The sequence below is a fragment of the Dasypus novemcinctus genome, chromosome 14 (genome assembly GCF_030445035.2).
Source record: "Dasypus novemcinctus isolate mDasNov1 chromosome 14, mDasNov1.1.hap2, whole genome shotgun sequence".
NCBI classification, from domain to species: Eukaryota; Metazoa; Chordata; class Mammalia; order Cingulata; family Dasypodidae; genus Dasypus; species Dasypus novemcinctus.
Window position 1 is genome coordinate 93399390 of NC_080686.1, and position 6232 is coordinate 93405621.

Consider the following 6232-nt stretch of genomic DNA (forward strand, 5'->3'; position numbering starts at 1 on the left):
TTCCTCCACGCTTACAGGAACCCGGCGGCCGGCCCTGGCAGAGGCCCGTGGAGATGTGCAGCTTCCCTTTAATTTCCACCAAATGCAATCTTCCAAGAATCCGAGCGTCCCCAAGTCAGAGTTTAAGCTCCTTTTCCCAGGGAGTCAATATTTTTTTACAAAATAATCCTCCCCGGAGAGGGTGGATTACAGAGAACCCAGGTGACAAAAGTGGAGAGGGTGGATTACAGAGAACCCAGATGACAAAAGTGGCTCTCCTGGGACTGTGTGATGGGTGTCAGAAAGCAAGGATGTGAAAACAGGCAAGCACACCTGCTAGCTTCTCAAACCCACCCTCCGTTCATTCATGGCACACATTTCTCCGGCATGCCTTCCCTGGGCCCCAGACAGCCTTCTTGGGCTCGGGGATGGCCGGAATTAAAGGCGACTGGCAATCGCTGGGCATCACCGCGTGCCCACCACACCAGGAACTCCACTGGCGTGTCCCCTGGAGGGGCTCACAGCCCCGCGATGTACACACAGCAGCCTACGACTCAGAGAGGGTAAGCGACTTGCCCAAGGTCGCACAGCTGGAAAATGGCAGGGCCAGGAATCAAAGGTAGGTGCCAAGGCCACGTGACACTCCGCTGACACCTCCCCCCCGCTCGGCCCCTCCCCCACTCGCCCCATTTTTGCAGCAAGGTGGGGATCAAAAAAGCCCCCCCGCCCCTCGGGGGCTCCAGGAGGGGAGTCCTGCGTTCCTCTTTCCTTCCACTCCAGGCAAAGGACACACAGGTTTGAGACCCACCGTGTGTGCCCACAGCCCGGGGAAACCCCTGCAGGCTGCAGGGGCACCCACGAGCTAATGCAGCCCTGCCGAGAAGAGAAGGTGATGGAACGATGGAGGCGAAGAGGAAGGGCTCTTTAAAAAGACGTGGGTTGCTACCCCAGGAGGAAGTCTTGAGACCCATGGAGATTATTTTTCACACACAGCCCCGCTAGTTCCTCAATTCTAAGCAACTGGCCTTCGAAACCCCTAGAGCAAGTTGGCCGGAGGCTGCGGTGCGTCCGGGAAAGGTCCCCATCCGCCAGGGGTCGGGGGTCGGTCTCTGCGCCCTCATCTGGCGGGCAGGGTCTGCCGGGGGGGGGCAGGGACCCGGCGCCCCCCTCCCTGGGGCGCCCACCGTGCGGGCTGCGCAAGGCACGGCCGCGTGCTGCCCGCAGCGGGGTGGTCCCAAGCGAGCAGCCCCGGGGCACGGTCCCCGCACGCCCCCCGGCGCCGCCAGCCCCGCAGCCTCGACGCCCCCGGCGCTCCCGGCGCCCCCTCTCCAGCCGCAGCGGCGTCCGGCCGGGCGCGGCCCGGATGGCACCCCCGCCTCTCCCCGCACCCGCCACGCGCGCGCCCCGCGCCCCGCGCCCTCGGGGGCGGCAGGTCGGCTCCCCGGGCCCGCGCGCGGGCCGGGCGGCGGCGCCCCGAGCACGTACCTGGCGGCCCGGGCGGCTAGCGGAGCGCGGGGCTGGGGCGCAGGAGCCTCGGGGCCGCCGCCGTTTCCGGGTTGGCGGCTCGCACGTCACCGCCACAGGTTCGCGAGCGGCGCCCGGCGAGGCGGCGGCGGGGCGGCGGGAGCGCGGCCGCGGGGAGCGCCGGGCGAGAAATAACTATAAAAGGAAGCGCCGCGCGGGGAGGAAGAGGAAGCGCGGGTACCTTCGCGCAGCCCGCCTGCCGGCCCCCGCACAAAAGGAGGACGCGCGCCGCGCCGCCTCCCCCCGCGCCCCGGCCCCGCCGCAGAGCGGGGGCCCCGCGTCAGCGCGCGCGGCGCCCCGGGACCGCCCCGCGCCGGCCCCCACCCCAAAACCCGCGGCGGCGGCGGGAGCGGCGGGGCCCAGAGCTGGGGTGACCTTGGGACGGTCGCCGCGGGTAGGGGAGAAGGGTGTGAGGCGCCCTGGGGCGCGGGCGTCAGTGCCCTCCTGGTGGAGACGGAGGAAACTCCAGCTCTGGGAGGGCAGGGGTGGCCCAAGGTCACAGCCCCGACCCCAAGTCTCCCGACCTCCAGGTGGCCGGGTCCTGCCCGGTGCTCGGCTTCCCGGGATGGGCCACCTGCACCCGCCCGCGCCGGCGTCAGTGAGCCGGTGTGTATTCAGAACCTTCCCTCCGTCCTCAGCAAATAACTTCCTGCGGGCCTACTAGGTGCCAGGGCTTCCGAGGACCTGGGGACACGGACCCCCAGAGCCAAAGTCCCTGCGCGGGGCGGAGTGGCAGCAATGCACAAAAGTTGAATGTGCGGTGGTGCTGAGGGCGATGGGGAAAATAAAGGAGGGGCAGGGGGGCAGTGGGGGGCGTCTGTGGCATCGTAAGTGGCCTTCGAGGAACTTTGCCTTAAAGCAGAAATCCCCCGGTGAAAAGGACCTTGCTGTAACTCCAGTTTTTCCCCCTTGTCTTTAATGGGGGGAAAATGTCTTTTTCTCCATGCAACAGGCCTTGCCCCAGCCCTCAAGTCCATCCCATCATTATGGTGAAATTCTGCCAATTTCCTCAGGACACACAGTGTTCTTCAAAGTATCTTTCCACTGACCGGGAGCACAGCCTCGGAAGGGTTACATGTGCGCACCCACCTGGATGGGTGGGGGCGGGGGAGGCTGGGGGCACCGTCTTCACCCTGCCGGTGCCCTAATAATGTGGGGTGGTGACCAGACCTGATTAGAACCCATTAGTTTTTTTTTTTAGATTTATTTATTTCTCTCCCCTTCCCCCCATTGTCTGCTCTCTGTGTCCATTTGCTGCGTGTTCTTCTGTGTCAGCTTGCGTTCTTGTCATGTTGCACCTGGAAACTGTGTCGCTTTTTTTTGTTGCATCATCTTGCTGTGTCAGCTGTCCACCGGTGCAGCGCCACTCCTGGGCAGGCTGCGCTTTTTTCATGCCGGGCAGCTCTCCTTGTCGGGCACACTCCTTGCATGTAGGGCACCCCTACGCAGGGGACACCCCTGCATGGCACAGCGCTCCTTGCATGTGGGCCAGCTCGCCACACGGGTCAGGAGACCCTGGAGACTGAACCCTGGACCCTCCATATGGTAGGTGGACGCTCTATCCCTTGAGCCACATCCGCTTCCCAGAACCTATTCATTCTTGACATGACCTGGCCCATGGAGGCATGGATGAAAAGACCTCAGGGCTCTGGTTCTCAAGGGGGAGAAGAGGTGACTTCTGTGTAAGTAACTGCAGAGAAGCAGCACAGATGACAGCGTGTCTAGGGGACAGTGAGGGGTTCCTACCCGAACTGGGAGAAAAGACACCTAACAGGGCAGGAGGCAGTGCTTAGAAAACGCTTCTTAGAAGTTTTGGAAAATTGGAAGGCTCAGAGCAGTGGATTCAAATCCTGGTTTGGCCCCCATCCCCTGTGTGGCCCTGGGGCCATCTCTAGGCTTGCCTGAGCATCAGTGCCCTCATCCCCTCGTAGTGGGGGCGTGAGAATTAGATGTAGGCATGACTCCACTCTGGAACCATCGGCATGCGGAGAACCAGGGAATCTGGAATCAGACGGGGCTGACTTTAGTTTCTTTCTTGGCCACTTACAAAATGGACCTTAATAATTCAGAACATGTATGAAGTGCTAGCCATAGACCAAATGCTGGGCCCCCTCTCCTATAATTCTCACGACAACAACTATAGAAATGACCCCTGAAAGTATAGTCTTAGGACAGCCCCAGGGGCAGCTCTACCTGGGAGAGAGAAGCATGCCCAAGGCTATACTAATTAGCATTAGGGTGGTGGAGCTGGATGCTTCCAGGCTTGAGCACTTAGCACCCCCGAGCCACCTGGGTTTGCTTGTCTGTGTAATGGAATTGGCAAAGACTACTTCCTCAGGTTGCAGCAGGGATTAAATGAAATCGCTCTTGTTTACAGCCTAACACATTGGTTAGGACCTGGGGGAGAGCTGTCACCATTGTCATTGCTATTATCATAATGATCCTTAAAGGCATCGGGGTAAGGAAGTTTCCGGCATGCTTGGGGACTGCAGGTAGTTTTGGTGTGGGGGTTGTATGAGGGCAGGGTCTGGATCACACTCATCCTGCACTCCACTGAATCCAGAGGTGCCTGGCATGAGGAGTCCAGCTCATAGGTATGTGCCTCAGAGAGGAAAGCCTCCCCTGACTGGACACAGGGGGCTGAGCCTGACCTTGGCCGCTGGCCTGGCTGCTTCAGATCAGGTCGTGTTAGAGTTGATACATTCAAGCCAACAGAAACCTGGAATGATGCCTGGGAAAACCTTCGAAAATTCACCACTACAGTGGCCTGCTCAGTTTCTCTGGGGCATCCACCCTGCCGGGCCCAAGCAGCGGCCTCACATCCTGCGGAGAGCACTGTTCTTGGGAGTCTGGAAGGCCTGCCTGAAATTTCCAGCTGTGCCATCCTGGACCAGTCATTTAACCTCTGACCTCTTCAATTTCCTCATCTGTAAAGTGGGAACACTAGGACCATCTTCTGTTGTCAAGAGGAGTATGCGGGATGATGAATGCTTGGCGCTTTGTAAACTGTAAAGCAAGATGCACCCGTTAGGTCTCAATATTTGAATCCTCTTCTCTCATGGCACTTGCAGTCCACCCATCTTTCCAGCAAAAATAGCTAGCTGTTTCCATCATCTGTGCACAAGCCCCTCAGAAATCTGGCTCCAAAATGTGTTTGCCTGCTGAGCTTTTGCTTTTTTCATGAGAGCGAATGCTATTCTGTATAGAAGGTAGCAGAAGGTAGCAGTCAGGAGCCACGGGGACTCAGTTTCCATCCTGCTGTTTGGAATTCTGCAGTCAAGCCGACTGCACACTGCACCTTGATAACAGCAAACTCTTGGCCTCCGGTGCCTTCCTGCCTTGTGCTCGTTCACCATCGCTGGGAACACAGACGTGTAGTCAGTTGCACCAGCTTTTTTATTATGAACCATTTCATGTGTGGACGTGAGTGTAAAAAACACACCCACACCCACCATGTCATTATTATTTAGCCGTATTTGCTCAGATTTTTTTTTTTTCCCCAGGAAAGTTGAAGCAGGCCCCTGTTCTACTTCTCCACCCCCTTCTCCAGGTGCAAACACTGTCCTAGCTTCGGTCTTTACCTTTCTCACCAAGGGACAGCGCAATGGTTATGAAGATGGAGCCAGAATAAGTGGGTGAAAATATAGTGGTTGTGCCATCTACTAGCTGTGTGGCCTTGGCCAAGCTTCTTCATCTGTAAACTGGGAATATTAATGGTATCCTCCCCATAGTGTTTGAGGAGTAAATGAATTGCTGTTTATAAAATGCCTAGAATAGGGGAGCGGATTTGGCTCAGCTGATAGAGCAACTGCCTACCACATGGGAGGTCCAGGGTTCAAACCCAGGGCCTCCCGACCTGTGTGGAGCTGGCCCATGCACAGTGCTGATGAGCACAAGGAGTGCCATGCTACGCAGGGGTGTCCCCCGCGTAGGGGAGCTCCATGCTCAAGGAGTGCCCTGTAAGGAGAGCCGCCCAGCACAAAAAAAGTGCAGCCTGACCAGAAATGGTGCTGCACACACGGAGAACTGGCACAGCAAGATGATGTAACAAAAAAGAGATGCAGCTTCCCAGTGTGGCTGACAAGAATATAAGCAGACACAGAAGAACACACAGCGAATGGACACAGAGAGCAGAAAACTGGGGGGAGTGGAAGGGGAAAAAAAAGATGACTGGTCACTATTTAAAAAAACAAGAAAACCTAGAATAGTGTTGGCACATTGTCAGGGACCTCAAGTGTTTGTTCAACACGCCTGTCTTAGTTTGCTAAAGAATGCCGGCACAATATGCCGGACGTGGGTTGGCTTTTATAATGGAATTTACTAGGTTAGAAGCTTCCATTGCCAAGGCTGTGAAAACGTCCAAATCAAAGGCATCCTCAGGCTGCTCTCACCACGGTCGGCGGCTGGACCCTGGGCGCGGCTCTGCCCAGGCCCTGCCTTCTTCGCCAGGCGCCTCTCCTCCCAGCGCAGCCGTGGGTGGTCGGGCCCAGGCTCACCTCTCCGTCTCCTCCAGGGCGCCCGCTCGCCCTCCCCGGTGCCTCTTTCTGGAGCTCTGTGCCCCACTTCCGGCGTCCAGCCCCTGGGACCGCTCTCAGCCACTCGGGTCGTCTCTTCTGCTGGTGCTCTGTGTGTTTGCTCTCAGTCCTCCATTTATAGAGGACTCCAGCAAGGGGACCACGACCCACCCCGGGTCACGTCCCCCTGGGGCGCCCCAGTCAGAGGTCCTCAA

At 58.3% G+C, this 6232-nt stretch overlaps 1 protein-coding gene across 3 annotated transcripts in view; it reads right to left on the reverse strand.

The window, feature by feature from the left end:
• CYRIB (CYFIP related Rac1 interactor B) overlaps positions 1-1771 on the reverse strand; it is a 165367-nt gene extending 163596 nt beyond the window's left edge. The window contains exon 1 of one of the 3 annotated variants that reach the window (XM_004451158.5): positions 1465-1771. The gene's annotated coding sequence lies outside the window, so the exon portion shown is untranslated. The remainder of the gene's footprint in view (positions 1-1464) is intronic. The other 2 variants (XM_071208031.1, XM_004451156.5) reach the window with 2 other exon arrangements.
• Between the last annotated feature and the right edge of the window lie 4461 nt (positions 1772-6232).